This window comes from Oncorhynchus gorbuscha, linkage group LG05 (assembly GCF_021184085.1).
Source record: "Oncorhynchus gorbuscha isolate QuinsamMale2020 ecotype Even-year linkage group LG05, OgorEven_v1.0, whole genome shotgun sequence".
NCBI lineage: Eukaryota > Metazoa > Chordata > Actinopteri > Salmoniformes > Salmonidae > Oncorhynchus > Oncorhynchus gorbuscha.
In genome coordinates this window covers 53365571-53380826 of record NC_060177.1, presented here as the reverse complement: position 1 = coordinate 53380826, position 15256 = coordinate 53365571, and positions in this window count along the sequence as shown.

Sequence of the window (15256 nt, the reverse complement as noted above, 5' to 3'; positions counted from 1 at the left end):
GCCCTCCAGGACAACTACACCACACGATGTCACAGGAAGGTCAAAAAGATCATCAAGGACAACAACCACCAGAGCCACTGCCTGTTCACCCCGCTATCATCCAGAAGGCGAGGTCAGTACAGGTGCATCAAAGCGGGGGCCGAGAGACTGAAAAACAGCTTCTATCTCAAGGCCATCAGACTGTTAAACAGCCAACACTAACATTGAGTGGCTGCTGCCAACATACTGACTCAACTCTAGCCACTTTAATAATGAAAAAATTGATGTAATCAATTTATCACTAGCCACTTTATATAATGCTTACATACCCTACATTACTCATCTCATATGTATTTACTGTACTCTATATCATCTACTGCATCTTACCTATGCCGTTCGGGCATCACTCATTCATATATTTTTTATGTACATATTCGTATTCATTCCTTTACACTTGTGTGTATATGGTAGTTGTGAAATTGTTAGGTTATATTATTTGTTAGATATTAGTGCATGGTCGGAACTAGAAGCACAAGCATTTCGCTACACTCGCATTAACATCTGCTAACCATGTGTATGTGACAAATACATTTGATTTGGATTTTGATTTGATAATTATTGGCACCCTTCATAAATGATGAGCAAAAATACCATAAAATAAATCATACAAATAACGAGCCATATTTCATGCTACAAAAAAATGGAAAATGTTCAGAGAAAGAGATGTTGTTTACACTACTGTTCAAATGTTTGGGGTCACACAATTTCCTTGTTTTCCATGAAAACATACATGAAATGAGTTGCAAAATGAATGGGAAATATAGTCAGATGTTGACAAGGTTATAAATAATGATATTAATTGAAATAATAATTGTCCTTCAAACTTTTATTTGAATCCTCCATTTACAGCAATTACAGCCTTGCAGACCTTTGGCATTATAGTTGTCAATTTGTTGAGGTGATCTGAAGATATTTCACCCCATGCTTCCTGAAGCACATCCCACAAGTTGGATTGGCTTGATGGACACTTCTTACATACCATACGGTCAAGCTGCTCCCACAACAGCTCAATAGGGTTGAGATTCGGTGACTGTGCTGGCCACTCCATTATAGACAGAATACCAGCTGACTGCTTCTTCCCTAGATAGTTCTTGCATAGTTTGGAGCTGTGCTTGAGGTCATTGTCCACTTGTAGGAGGACATTGGCTCCAATTAAACACTGTCCACTTGGTATGGCATGGCAAAATGAAGTGATAGCCTTCCCTCTTCATGATAACTTTTACTCTGTTCAAATATCCCACTTCACCACCACCAAAGCACCCCCAGACCCTCACATTGCCTCCATGCTTGACAGATGGCATCAAGCAGTCCTCCAGAATCTTTTCAGATTTTCTGCGTATCACGAATGTTCTTCTTTTTGATCCGTTCTTTTGCCCATCTTAATCTTTTCTTTTTATTGGCCAGTCTGAGATATGGCTTTGTCTTTGCAACTCTGCCAAGAAGGCCAACATCCAGGAGTCGCCTCTTCACTGTTGACGTTGAGACTGGTGTTTTGCGGGTACAATTTAATGAAGCTGCCAGTTGAGGACTTGTGAGGCATCTGTTTCTCAAACTAGACACTTTAATGTACTTGTCCTCTTGCTCAGTTGTGCACCGGGGCCTCCCACTCCCCTTTTTATTTTGGTTAGAGCCAGTTTGCGTTGTTCTGTGAAGGGAGTAGTACACAGCGTTGTACAAGATCTTCAGTTTCTTGTCAATTTCTCACATGTAATAGCCTTCATTTCTCAGAACAAGAATAGACTGACGAGTTTCAGAAGAAAGTTATTTGTTTTTGGCCATTTTTAGCCTGTAATCAAACCCACAAATGCTGATGCTCCAGATACTCAACTAGGCCAGTTTTAGGACAACAGTTTTCAGCTGTGCTAACATAATTGCAAAAGGGTTTTCTAATGATTAATTAGCATTTTAAAATGATAAACTTGGATTAGCTAACACAATGTGCCATTGGAACACTGGAGTGATGGTTACTGATAATAGGCCTCTGTACGCCTAAGTAGATATTCCATAAAAAATCTGCCGCTTCCAGCTACAATAGTCATTTACAACATTAACAATGTCTAAACTGTAATTCTGATCAATTTGATGTTATTTTAATGGACAAAAAAAAGATGACTTTTCTTTCAAAAACGAGGACATTTCAAAGTGACCCCAAACTTTTGAATGGTTGTGTATATATATTAAAGATAGGGGCCAAAATGATTTGCACCCGCTTTCAGTGCTCCAGCATCTTACTACTCTCTTGAGAATAACGTGTGTGTGGCCAAAGAGCTATATTTTCATGTCATCTGACCATAGAGTTTGATAAACGGCATTGGGACTTGGACTGGAACCGGTGCTATGGTCAGATGACATGGAAGATAGAGCTCTCTGGCCATGGATACTAGTTGTGGATTGGCCGTTGAAAAACGGAAGCATATGCAGAAAAGTACCTAATACCTACGGTAAAATATGGTGGAGGATCTTTGAGGTTATGGGGCTATTTTGCTTCCACTGCTCCAGGGGTCCTTGTTAAGGTCAACGGCATTATGATTTATTTATTTTTATAGGTCTGTTTTTCCTCATCTTTATCAAGGCCACCAATAATTATGGACCTGACTGTATGTGATTACAAGTACTGGCCATCCATGTTTAGTGTAAGTGCTGTGACCCTGAGTAGTGTGATGCTGATGCACTCATGACTAGTGAAGAGTGCCAACATGGGTGTGTCTTCTAGGCTCATGTGGGATACATAGAGTATATTCCTGTAGCAATGGGGCCCAGTGAATAATTAATGGACATGGTAAAACATTACCATTCAAGGAGTTCGAGAGAAATCCATTCATAGGGGTAGAGCTAGGTCAATGTTGGAATCTCAAATTTGATCATTTACAGGGCATTCGGAAAGTATTCAGACCCCTTGACTTTTTCCAACATTTTGTTATGTTACAGCCTTATTCTAAAATTGATTATTGTTTTTTCAATCTACACACAATACCCCAAATAATGACAAAGTAAAAACAGGTTTTTAGAAATGTTTGCTAATTTATTAAAAACATGACATTTAAATATGACATTTACATAAGTATTCAGACCCTTTACTCAGTACTTTGTTGAAGCACCTTTGGCAGCGATGTTCGTTCGGGTTCAAGTCCGGGCCACTCAAGGACATTCAGAGACTTGTCCCGAAGCCACTCTTGCGTTGTGTGCTTAGGGTCATTGTCCTATTGGTAGGTGAACCTTCGCCCCAGTCTGTTGTACTGAGCACTCTGGAACAGGTTTTCATCAAGGATCTCTCTGGACTTTGCTCCGTTCATCTTTCCCTCGATCCTGACTAGTCGCACAGTCAATGCCGCTGAAAAACATCCCCACAGCATGATGTTGCCAGCACCATGCTTCACTGTACGGATGGTGCCAGGTTTCCTCCAGATGTGATGCTTGGCATTCAGGCCAAAGAGTTCAAACTTGGTGTCATCAGACCAGAGAATCTGGTCTGAGAGTCTTTAGATACCTTTTGGCAAACTCCTACCGGGCTGTCATGTGCCTTTACCACCATAAAGGCCTGATTGGTGGAGTGCTGCAGAGATGGTTGTCCTTCTGGAACGTTCTCCAATCTCCACAGAGGAACTCTGGAGCTATGTCAGAGTGACCATCGGGTTCTTGTTCACCTCCCTGACCAAGGCCCTTCTCCCCTGATTGCTCAGTTTTGCCGGGCGGCCAGATCTAGGAACAATCTTGGTGGTTCCAAACTTCTTCCATTTAAGAATGACGGAGGACACTGTGTTCTTGGGGAACTTCAATGCTGAAGAAATGTTTTTGTACCCTTCCCCATATCTGTGCCTCGACACAATCCTGTCTCTGAGCTCTACGGACAATTATTTTGACCTCATGGCTTGGTATTTGCTCTGACATGCACTGTCAACTGTGGCAACTTACAGGTGTGTGTGCCTTTCCAAATCATGTCCATTGAATTTACCACAGGTGGTCAATTTGTAGAAACATTTCAAGAATGATCAATGGAAACAGAATGCCCCTGAGCTAAATGTGAAGTCACATAGCAAAGGGTCTGAATACTTATGTAAATAATGTATTTCTGTTTTTCAAAAATCTAAATTTGCCACAATTTCTAAAAACCTGTTTTCGCTTTGTCATTATAGGGTATTGTGTGTAGATGGATGATAACAAATGTGTCATTCTCTCTTTTATCCATTTTAGAATAAGGCTGTAACGTAACAAAATGTCGGTCCTGAATACTATCCCGAATGCACTGTACGTAGATAGTGACACACAGTGCTTATTCTGAATCGCTACCACCTACATAAAACAAACTCCCTCCAAACCTCTCCCAAATGCCCTTCGCTGCATGGCAGAAGAAAAACACCATCCTCTCTTCCATTCCGAGAAGAGCATCTGATTGCTTTCAACAGGCGATCAGTGGATGACACTGGTCCTTCCTTTGTCCGCTAGCCGCACTGCAGTGGGAGTTGTCGCAACGCCGAGGTCAATAATTCCTGTAAAAGCTATAGTCGGCATCTCAAATGGCACCATATATAAATCAAATCAAATTTTATTTGTCACATACACATGGTTAGCAGATGTTAATGCGAGTGTAGCGAAATGCTTGTGCTTCTAGTTCCGACAATGCAGTAATAACCAACGAGTAATCTAGCTAACAATTCCAAAACTACCACCTTATACACATAAGTGTAAAGGGATAAAGAATATGTACATAAAGATATATGAATGAGTGATGGTACAGAGCGGCATAGGCAAGATGCAGTAGAAGGTATCGAGTACAGTATATACATATGAGATGAGTATGTAAACAAAGTGGCATAGTTTAAAGTGGCTAGTGATACATGTATTACATAAAGATGCAGTAGATGATATACAGTATATACATATACATATGAGATAAATAATGTAGGGTATGTAAACATTATATTAATTAGCATTGTTTAAAGTGGCTAGTGATATATTTTACATCAATTCCCATTATTAAAGTGGCTGGAGTTGAGTCAGTGTGTTGGCAGCAGCCACTCAATGTCCGTGGAGGCTGTTTAACAGTCTGATGGCCTTGAGATAGAAGCTGTTTTTCAGTCTCTCGGTCCCAGGTTTGATGCACCTGTACTGACCTCGCCTTCTGGACGATAGCGGGATGAACAGGAAGTGGCTCGGGTGGTTGTTGTCCTTGAAGATCTTTATGGCCTTCCTGTGACATCGGGTGGTGTAGGTGTCCTGGAGGGCAGGCAGTTTGCCCCCGGTGATGCGTTGTGCAGACCTCACTACCCTCTGGAGAGCCTTAGGGTTGTGGGCGGAGCAGTTGCCGTACCAGGCGGTGATACAGTCCGACAGGATGCTCTCGATTGTGCATCTGTAGAAGTTTGTGAGTGCTTTTGGTGACAAGCCAAATTTCTTCAGCCTCCTGAGGTTGAAGAGGCGCTGCTGCGCCTTCTTCACGATGCTGTCTGTGTGGGTGGACCAATTCAGTTTGTCTGTGATGTGTACGCCGAGGAACTTAAAACTTACTACCCTCTCCACTACTGTTCCATCGATGTGGATAGGGCGGGGGGGGTGTTCCCTCTGCTGTTTCCTGAAGTCCACAATCATCTCCTTAGTTTTGTTGACGTTGAGTGTGAGGTTATTTTCCTGACACCACACTCCGAGGGCCCTCACCTCCTCCCTGTAGGCCATCTCGTCGTTGTTGGTAATCAAGCCTACCACTGTTGTGTCGTCTGCAAACTTGATGATTGAGTTGGAGGCGTGCGTGGCCACGCAGTTGTGGGTGAACAGGGAGTACAGGAGGGGGCTCAGAACGCACCCTTGTGGAGCCCCAGTGTTGAGGATCAGCGGGTGGAGATGTTGTTACCTACCCTCACCACCTGGGGGCGGCCCGTCAGGATGTCCAGTACCCAGTTGCACAGGGCGGGGTCGAGACCCAGGGTCTCGAGCTTGATGACGAGCTTGGAGGGTACTATGGTGTTAAATGCTGAGCTGTAGTCAATGAACAGTATTCTCACATAGGTATTCCTCTTGTCCAGATGGGTTAGGGCAGTGTGCATGAGATTGCATCGTATGTGGACCTATATGGGCGATAAGCAAATGCACTATATAAGGAATAGGGTTTGATTTGGGGGACACGCCCATAGTCTGCTTTTGGGATTCGTTAGACGGCACACGTGACAAGAGAGCCTGTCACTCAAAGCGTTATTGACTGGGTGTGTACTAGGGGACAGAAAAAGAAGTGGGAGCAGCGTGTCAATGAGGGCCAGAGGTGTCTCTGGTGTTATGACCACATTGGAGTGCCAAATGGCGCAGCTGCAATCACAGAGAGCAGAGGGACTAGGAGGACACTGGTGTATAAGGACATTATACACTAATCATATTCAGGTATAGAAAGACCAAACTGTAAAATAATAAATACAACAAATATAAAATAAAGACCTGGGTCCATATTCACATAACAACGATTCAGAGTAGGAGTGTTGATATAGGATCAGATTTATCTTTTAGATCATGGTGAATGCAATTATATGGACAAATGGACCTGATCCTAGATCAGCACAGCTGCTTCGCGACACTTTGTGAAGACAGACTCTGCTTTCCCCTCAACAAAAGAAAAAAAAGACTTTATAACAAAGTTACTTTCTAAATGGTTCAGAACCCATAGTTTATAAGCATGTTGTGTAGGTCTATATAGATCTGGAAAAACTTTGTTGCAGTGATCAGGGTTGACTTTCCAGCCAGTTTTAATATTGCATCGACTGTCGTGCTTCTAAGTGTGCCCCCATATTGTCACCCACCTCAGGTCTCCACAGGGTTTCCTGGCAGGGGAGGTGGGGGCCTGGCAGGGGAGGTAAGGGAGGAAAAAGGGCTGTGCTGTCTCTCTGACTGTGAGCCACTGGGGATCGCAGGCAAGCTATGCGACCGAAGGTGCACTGAAGCCTGAGTGTGACACCTGGGCTGTCTGTCACAGGGCTACAAACACAAACTTATGTGGCACATGACAGGACAGCAGTTGAGGCTGCAGCACTAGAAATAAAGACCCGGGCGACAGCGTGGAGGAGGTGCACACGGCTAAACAGGCCTCCATCGACCACTGGAATCCCAGCCTGTCTCTCTCGCCTTCTCTCTCTCTTAAAACATGTCAGGTTCCTACTGGGTTCAGGTCCACAGCCATAGGCGTCTGAAGGGACTGCCTGTGAAGTGTGACTGGCTCAGAGGAGGGGAGCTGGTGTGCTGCAGTCAGAGCAGTCAGACAGAGCTGCATGAGGAAACAGAGACGAACAGGCTCTTAAGATGAATTTCCCTCTCCGCATTACTAAACTAAACTGATATCCAATTATGTTCCCCACATTGACAGGCTAACCGAGCAGTGGTGAGGCGCTCCAGCTCTGCAGCCGGCACAGCGTTGGACCGGAGTGTCAGAATTGGCCAGGCGCGAGGCAGGACCTTGAAACCCCCAGGACCTTGAAGGAGATGTCACGAGGAGGCCGGAGTAAGTCCGCCAATTGACTGAGCGATGGTCCACACACTTGTCTGAAAGAATGACATTGCCGAGGGGGGAAAGACACAATTTTATCATTCAGCACCATTCACACCCTCTCTCCCTGTCAAGCATGCCATATGTCCCCATCACAGGTTGCCCTGCTGGCTTATCGAGTGTGACAGGGCTATTCACACAATGCTCCCAATCAGACAGAATTGTCTGCAGAAAGAAAGGAGGGGGGGGTAACAAAAACGCTGCCACCATGGCACAGTGACGGGCTGTCAGACAGAGGTCACCAACCTCCACAGGGCTCGGGCTGAGGACCTGCCAGCTGAGGGAGAGGGGCAAAGGTCAGGGGTCAAGATTTGAAGACACAAGGTACACAACCACACACACAGTCCAGTCACTGTATAATGCAGTGAAAGGACAACTGGGTTCATGCGTGTGCGTGTGTAACAATGGCAGTCTAGTCACCAGTCCATTTTCCTAACCCCCGGACCATACCAGCCCTTTAATATGCTTCATGCCAATCTTCCTACGTGCTGGGACAACTAAAAGTCAAACATCACTGAGGGAAACTTAAAGGATTGTATCAGGAGGCTATCTTCCTTTTCCTGGGTTGTAGGGAAATGTTTACTTTGATATTAAAACATCCCTGCGGTGCTTAGCCACTCAGACCCAGACACAACAACACTGCAGATTAACATATTCCCCCCCGATTGATAATATGCATGGACAAACAAATCAGAGAGCAGAGCAAGAGGGAAAATAGAAGAGCGACAGCCGGTGGAGAGACAATATCACCTGATCTGTCGCATCTTGAAAGGAGAAGGGATGCCTCACCTCAAGTCGTTTTTTTATATATTTTTTTAAAAAATTTAGAGATCGAAACTTCCTGGTACATTTTGATATGAAAGGGTTCTGAGAAATGATTGCTAATCTATGCAGAAAAGCAATCAGCGACTCATTCATAATGCATGAAAAAAAAAGAGATACCAATTTTGCAACGCTTTCAGATTTGAGATGTTATCGTGAATGCAGCGGATGAAATATGAACACTCCTACCTGTCCCATAGTAATTACATGTGGTCTAAACAGGCAGTGGGAGAGAGAGAAGGACTGGTGAGAAATAGATGGGGGGTGGGGGAGTAATTGTGTGTGTGGCCCCCAGTGGAGCACAGAACAGCAGGATATAGGGATGTGGACACAGAGCTTGTAATGGGGATGAGTGCGTTTCCCCGATCTATGGATCCCATTTTCCCCCGCTTGATTTCTTCATTTTAAAAAGGCACAGTGCAGTCAAAATTCTGTTTTTTCCTGTGTTTAATATCATATTATACAATAGCTGATGAACATAACACTGTAAAAGTGTGAACACATTTGATCAGTGTTATTTCCTGATAGTTGCTGGTTGAAAAATAAAATCTACACGGGACCTTTCAATCAGCAGGTTTGCACGGGCAGGAGGTTCAGTTTTCCATAGTGACATCACCATGCAGTAAATTGATTAACAGACCAATAAAGAGAGTTCCAAGCCTCTCTGCCAATAATAGCTGGTTTTCAGATTTCCTCTCCCCACACCACTTATTGCATGAGAAGGTTTTTGGCTGAAAAGCTATTTTTACACATTTCAATGGAAATCTATTACTGTAAGGTACTTAAATTGTGAAATCATGTTATTTTGATGTAAAAATGCCTCCCATTGGGCCTTTAATGCTGCCTTTTAAGTATGACCGGTTGACATAGGGTTTTTATTGTCCATCAAACCACACTGTGGCGGCACGTGATTAAATACAAAGATCAACATCTACCACTCAAAACCTCGGAGACAAACAGACACAGCAGGATGCAATGAATTGGCAACTATTCCAGGGGAAATGAGTGTATTTTCAATTCAAAAGGCAGTTCAAAGTATGCATTGTTAGAGTACGCGCGTCTCTTATTAAATTAACGCTAATAACATTTGTGCTTGGATATTTTGGTTCTTTAGAGAGCCAAATGTAATTACATTGAGTTCTTCTCAACGCGGGATGGTAGCATGACGAAAGGATTGGCATCCGATTTGGCGTCGCTGCATTTCGAATACTAGACGCAACGAATTGTGCATATTTCCGATTGAAGCGTAATAACAGAGATCAAGATAAATCACTTAAATTGAGGTAATAATATCACAAGTGAGCAAGTTCAATATTCACCCAAATTCTAAAGTAGATACCGTTCGTTCTACAGAAGACAACCACACAACCTGAGAAATCATTATTGGCAATGTTTCTTGGGGGGGGGGGGGTTGACTTTCTACAGGGTCGGTTAAGCTGCTTTAGAGTTGAGTTGAACTTGGCTCGTTCAGTAGAAGCCTTTAATATATATATTTTTTTTTAACAGAGCCTTGAGCGGCCCCTTCCACAACACAGGCGGGGGGGGGGATAAAATACAGCTTCAGTACATCCTCTCACTCTTTTTAAAAAGCAGAGGAGACAGATCTTTCACAACTTTAATGTCAAGACGACACCTGAAAGCCTGTGTGAAGAGCAAAAACGCTGCCAGATTTCATGTTTCAACATTCCCGGCAACTTTGCCATAAGGGATTTGCTGTTAAAACAAGGAGAGCATGGATGAGGGGTGGTATACAAATCAATGAGGCTCTTCAAAAGGCAACAAGAAAAAGAGAGGCCTTAGCCTGCAATTAAATAAGAGAGCTGCCGGCACTAAGGGGATGACATACTACCGTGCAGGTGTCCTTCACTACTTCACAAAATCAATTACCCGATCAATGCAATGACATGATACAATTCCATGATGGAATATGGTATGTGGAGTGGAAAACCAGTCATGGTTTGAACTCGGATTAACTCATGTGATAGTCAAAAGAGTGTCCCATTGCTTTTCCACAAAGTGGCACCAATGTTTCAGACCTCTTTAAACGAAGGGTGGGGAATTCTGTCACAGATTCCACCACACCCCGCTGGCCTTAATTGGGTCAGCAGACCCCTGCTTTCATCACAATCAGTCGCCCCCTGCCCCCCTCCACCCCTATCACTTCCCCCAAAAGGGCAACCTCCCCGCAGGAGGGTCACAGAGCACGTAATGAGTGAGAGGGGTCGCAGGCTAGACCCGCGAGGGCTTTCAGAGGCTGATGTCTGTCAGCCCTGTTTGTCGGTCCGTGCGTCTGTCTGGCGACCTCTCACCCTGACATATAGATGTACTCTACATATACACACGCCATCACATATAGATCTACTCTATACACACACCATCACCTCTCACCCTGACATATAGATGTACTCTACATATACACACGCCATCACATATAGATCTACTCTATACACACACCATCACCTCTCACCCTGACATATAGATGTACTCTACATATACACACGCCATCACATATAGATCTACTCTATACACACACTATCACCTCTCACCCTGACATATAATGTACTCTATACACACACCATCACCTCTCACCCTGACATATAGATGTACTCTACATATACACACCATCACCTCTCACCCTGACATATAGATGTACTCTACATATACACACCATCACCTCTCACCCTGACATATAATGTACTCTATACACACACCATCACCTCTCATCCTGACATATAGATGTACTCTACATATACACACCATCACCTCTCACCCTGACATATAGATGTACTCTACATATACACACCATCACCTCTCACCCTGACATATAATGTACTCTATACACACACCATCACCTCTCACCCTGACATATAATGTACTCTATACACACACCATCACCTCTCACCCTGACATATAGATGTACTCTACATATACACACCATCACCTCTCACCCTGACATATAGATGTACTCTACATATACACACGCTATCACATATAGATCTACTCTATACACACACTATCACCTCTCACCTTGACATATAGATCTACTCTATACACACACCAGCACCTCTCACCCTGACATATAGATCTACTCTATACACACACCATCACCTGACATATAGATGTACTATACACACACCATACACCATCACCTCTCACCCTGACATATAATGTACTCTATACACACACCATCACCTATCACCCTGACATATAGATGTACTCTATACACACACCATCACCTCTCACCCTGACATATAGATGTACTCTATACACACACCATCACCTCTCACCCTGACATATAGATGTACTCTACATATACACACGCTATCACATATAGATCTACTCTATACACACACTATCACCTCTCACCTTGACATATAGATCTACTCTATACACACACCATCACCTCTCACCCTGACATATAGATCTACTCTATACACACACCATCACCTCTCACCCTGACATATAATGTACTCTATACACACACCATCACCTCTCACCCTGACATATAGATCTACTCTATACACACACCATCACCTCTCACCCTGACATATAATGTACTCTATACACACACCATCACCTCTCACCCTGACATATAGATGTACTCTATACACACACCATCACCTCTCACCCTGACATATAATGTACTCTATACACACACCATCACCTCTCACCCTGACATATAGATGTACTCTACATATACACACGCTATCACATATAGATCTACTCTATACACACACCATCACCTCTCACCCTGACATATAGATCTACTCTATACACACACCATCACCTCTCACCCTGACATATAATGTACTCTATACACACACCATCACCTCTCACCCTGACATATAATGTACTCTATACATACACCATCACCTCTCACCCTGACATATAGATGTACTCTACATATACACACGCTATCACATATAGATCTACTCTATACACACACTATCACCTCTCATCCTGACATATAGATGTACGCTATAGACATTCCTACAGTCAGCTTGCCAATTGCACACTCCCTCAAAACGTGAGACATCTGTGGCATTGGGTTTGAACATTTTTGAGTGACCTTTTATTGTCCCCAGCACAAGGTGCACCTGTGTAATGATCATGCTGTTCAATCAGCAACTTGATATGCCACACCTGTCAGGTGGATGGATTATTTTGGCAAAGGAGAAATGCTCACTAACCGAGATGTAAACAAATGTGTGCACAACATTTGAGAGAAATACACGTTTTGTGGGTATGGAACATTTCTGGGATTTTTATTTCAGCTCAAGAAACACGGGACCAACACTTTACATGTTGTGTTTATATTTTTGTTCAGGGTAGATACCAATATAATGAACTGCAAGGAAAAACATGCATACGCAAATATTAGTCATGGTCAAGAACTATGTGACATCTTGTCAGTCAGTTCCAATTGTGTGTTGAAAGTGAATGGATCCTGGGCGGCGCCGTGGTCTATGGCACTGCATCGCATGTGCCACCAGAGATTCTGGGTTCGAGCCCAGGCTCTATCGCAGCCGACCGCGACTGGGACGGTACACAATTGGCCCAGCTTTGCCTGGGTTAGGGAGGGTTCGGTCGGCAGGGATATCCTTGTCTCATCGTGCACTAGCGACTCCTGTGGTGGGCCGGGCGCAGTGCACGCTGACCAGGTTGCCAGGTGTATGGTGTTTCCTCCGACACATTGGTACGGCGGGTTGGATGTGCATTGTGTCAAGAAGCAGTGTGGCTTGGTTGGGTTGTGTTTCTGAGGACGCGTGGCTCTCGACCTTCACCTCTCCCGAGTCCGTACAGGAGTTGCAACGATGAGACAAGACTAACTACTACCAATTGGGGAAAATAAAGGGGTTCAAAATTAAATTAAAATGAGAAAGTGAATGGCCCCTGACAACATTTCACCAACTTGTTGAGAACAGAGGCATGATTAGAGGCATGATTGGTGCCGCAGTGATCATGATACACGACCACTCCATTTCACACACAAAATTAACCATCGCATTACTCTTGCATGAGCAGTAAAACTTCTGCATTCCTTATTACTCTCCCACAATGATTCAAACGGCACACCGTGAAAACAAAACCACCCCCCAAAAAATTACCATTTTACATCTCTCTTATCTCCTGGGACAAGGCTTTTAGGCTTGGATAGTGTTCTCATTTCATCTCCAGTGTTGACATTCTCCCTCTATCCTTGACCCCCTTTCCGTGCTCCCGCTGTTATCTGAAATAATGTCAGGGTCTCCTTAGAATCTATTCATCAGAGCAGAAAGAAGCGGGCGCTGACATTGATAAAAGAAAACATCTGTGCCACAGGGGTAAAAGGGAGAGAGAGAGAGAGAGAGGGATGAGAAAGGGGGTCTTCAAATGAAACGGGCGTGACTGGGCAAGCTTTCTCCCTCTTCTCCCCCCCTTGTCAATGCCATTTCAATTGAAAAGCGCAGTGGTAATTAAATTGCAGCAGGGGTTAGGGGCGACTGTGCCGAGCAGTGACGGGGGCTGCCCTGACATACAGATGACACAATTCAGGGGGATGGAAGGGGCGACAGGCGGAAAGGGGTGGTGGGGGAATGTGACAAATGGTGTTCATTCATATACAATGGCCAGGTCCACACTACTCAATCTTCATGACATTTAAAATTAAATAAAAATGGAAATTCAAGACTCAGATATCCCCAACTGACCTTTTCCAAAATGAGAGGTTTTTCTATACTCAGCTAATCCATATCTTACTGTATACGCAGCATAGGCAGACAATTCTGTTCTGCTTAGGGGGTGAGCAGTTACGGAAAACGATTGGAACAAATTTGTCAGAACAAATGGAAGCGTGAGTCTCTGCACGCCACAGAGCTGTTTATCCACATTAGAGGGAAGCTATTCCAGAGGCTCCCTGAAGAGCCTTACCGATCCAGCCTCCACTTCCTCATGTCCTACACCACTTTTCTCACTAAACATTAAAAATGATCAAAAACAAACTAAGATCAAAACATGGGATGCATATGTACTGTTACACATTTAGCAATTCAAGATACAGTGGGTATCATAAGTATTAAACCCCCTTGGATTGTTCACATTTTATTGGTGTTATAAAGTGGGATTAAAATTAATTTAATTGCTCTTTTTTGTCAATGTCTACACAAAACACTAATGCCAGAGTGGAAGAAAAATGTTACTTAAAAAAAAAGATTAATGAAAAATCACCACCAAGTCAATACACCTTTGGCAGCGATTAAAGTTCTTAGAGGCTAGCCCAAGAAGACGAAGAACTTTACACACCTGGATTGTGCAATATTTGCCCATTATTCTTTTCAACATTCTTCAGGCTCTGTCAAGAGATCATGACTAGACAGCAATTTTCAAGCCTTGCCAGAGATTTTCAAGCAGATTGAAGTCAAAACTATCTTGGCCAGGAACATTCACTGTCTTCATGGTAAGCAACTCCATTGTAGATTTGGCCTTGTGTTGTATGTTATTTTCCTGCTGAAAGTTGAACTCCTCTCCCACATGTGGTGTAAAGCAGGTATTCCTCTATAATCGTTCCTGTGCTTAGTTCGATCTCCCATCACAGCCATTAGCGGTTCTAACATCACAATGGTGACATCCCTGAGCAGTTTCCTTACTGTCATGCAGCTCACTTCAGAAGGACAACTATATTTGCTGTCTCTGGGTAGTTTAATAAATCATCCACAGCATAATTATTAACTTGACCATGCTTGAAGTGATATTCAATGTCTGATTTGTTATTGTTACCCATCTGCCAATCACTGCCCTTCTTTATGAGGCTCCCTGGTCTTTGTAGTTGAATCTGGACTTAACATTCTATACTTGACTGGATGGACCATGTAACTTTGTGATTTGTTAAGTCAAATT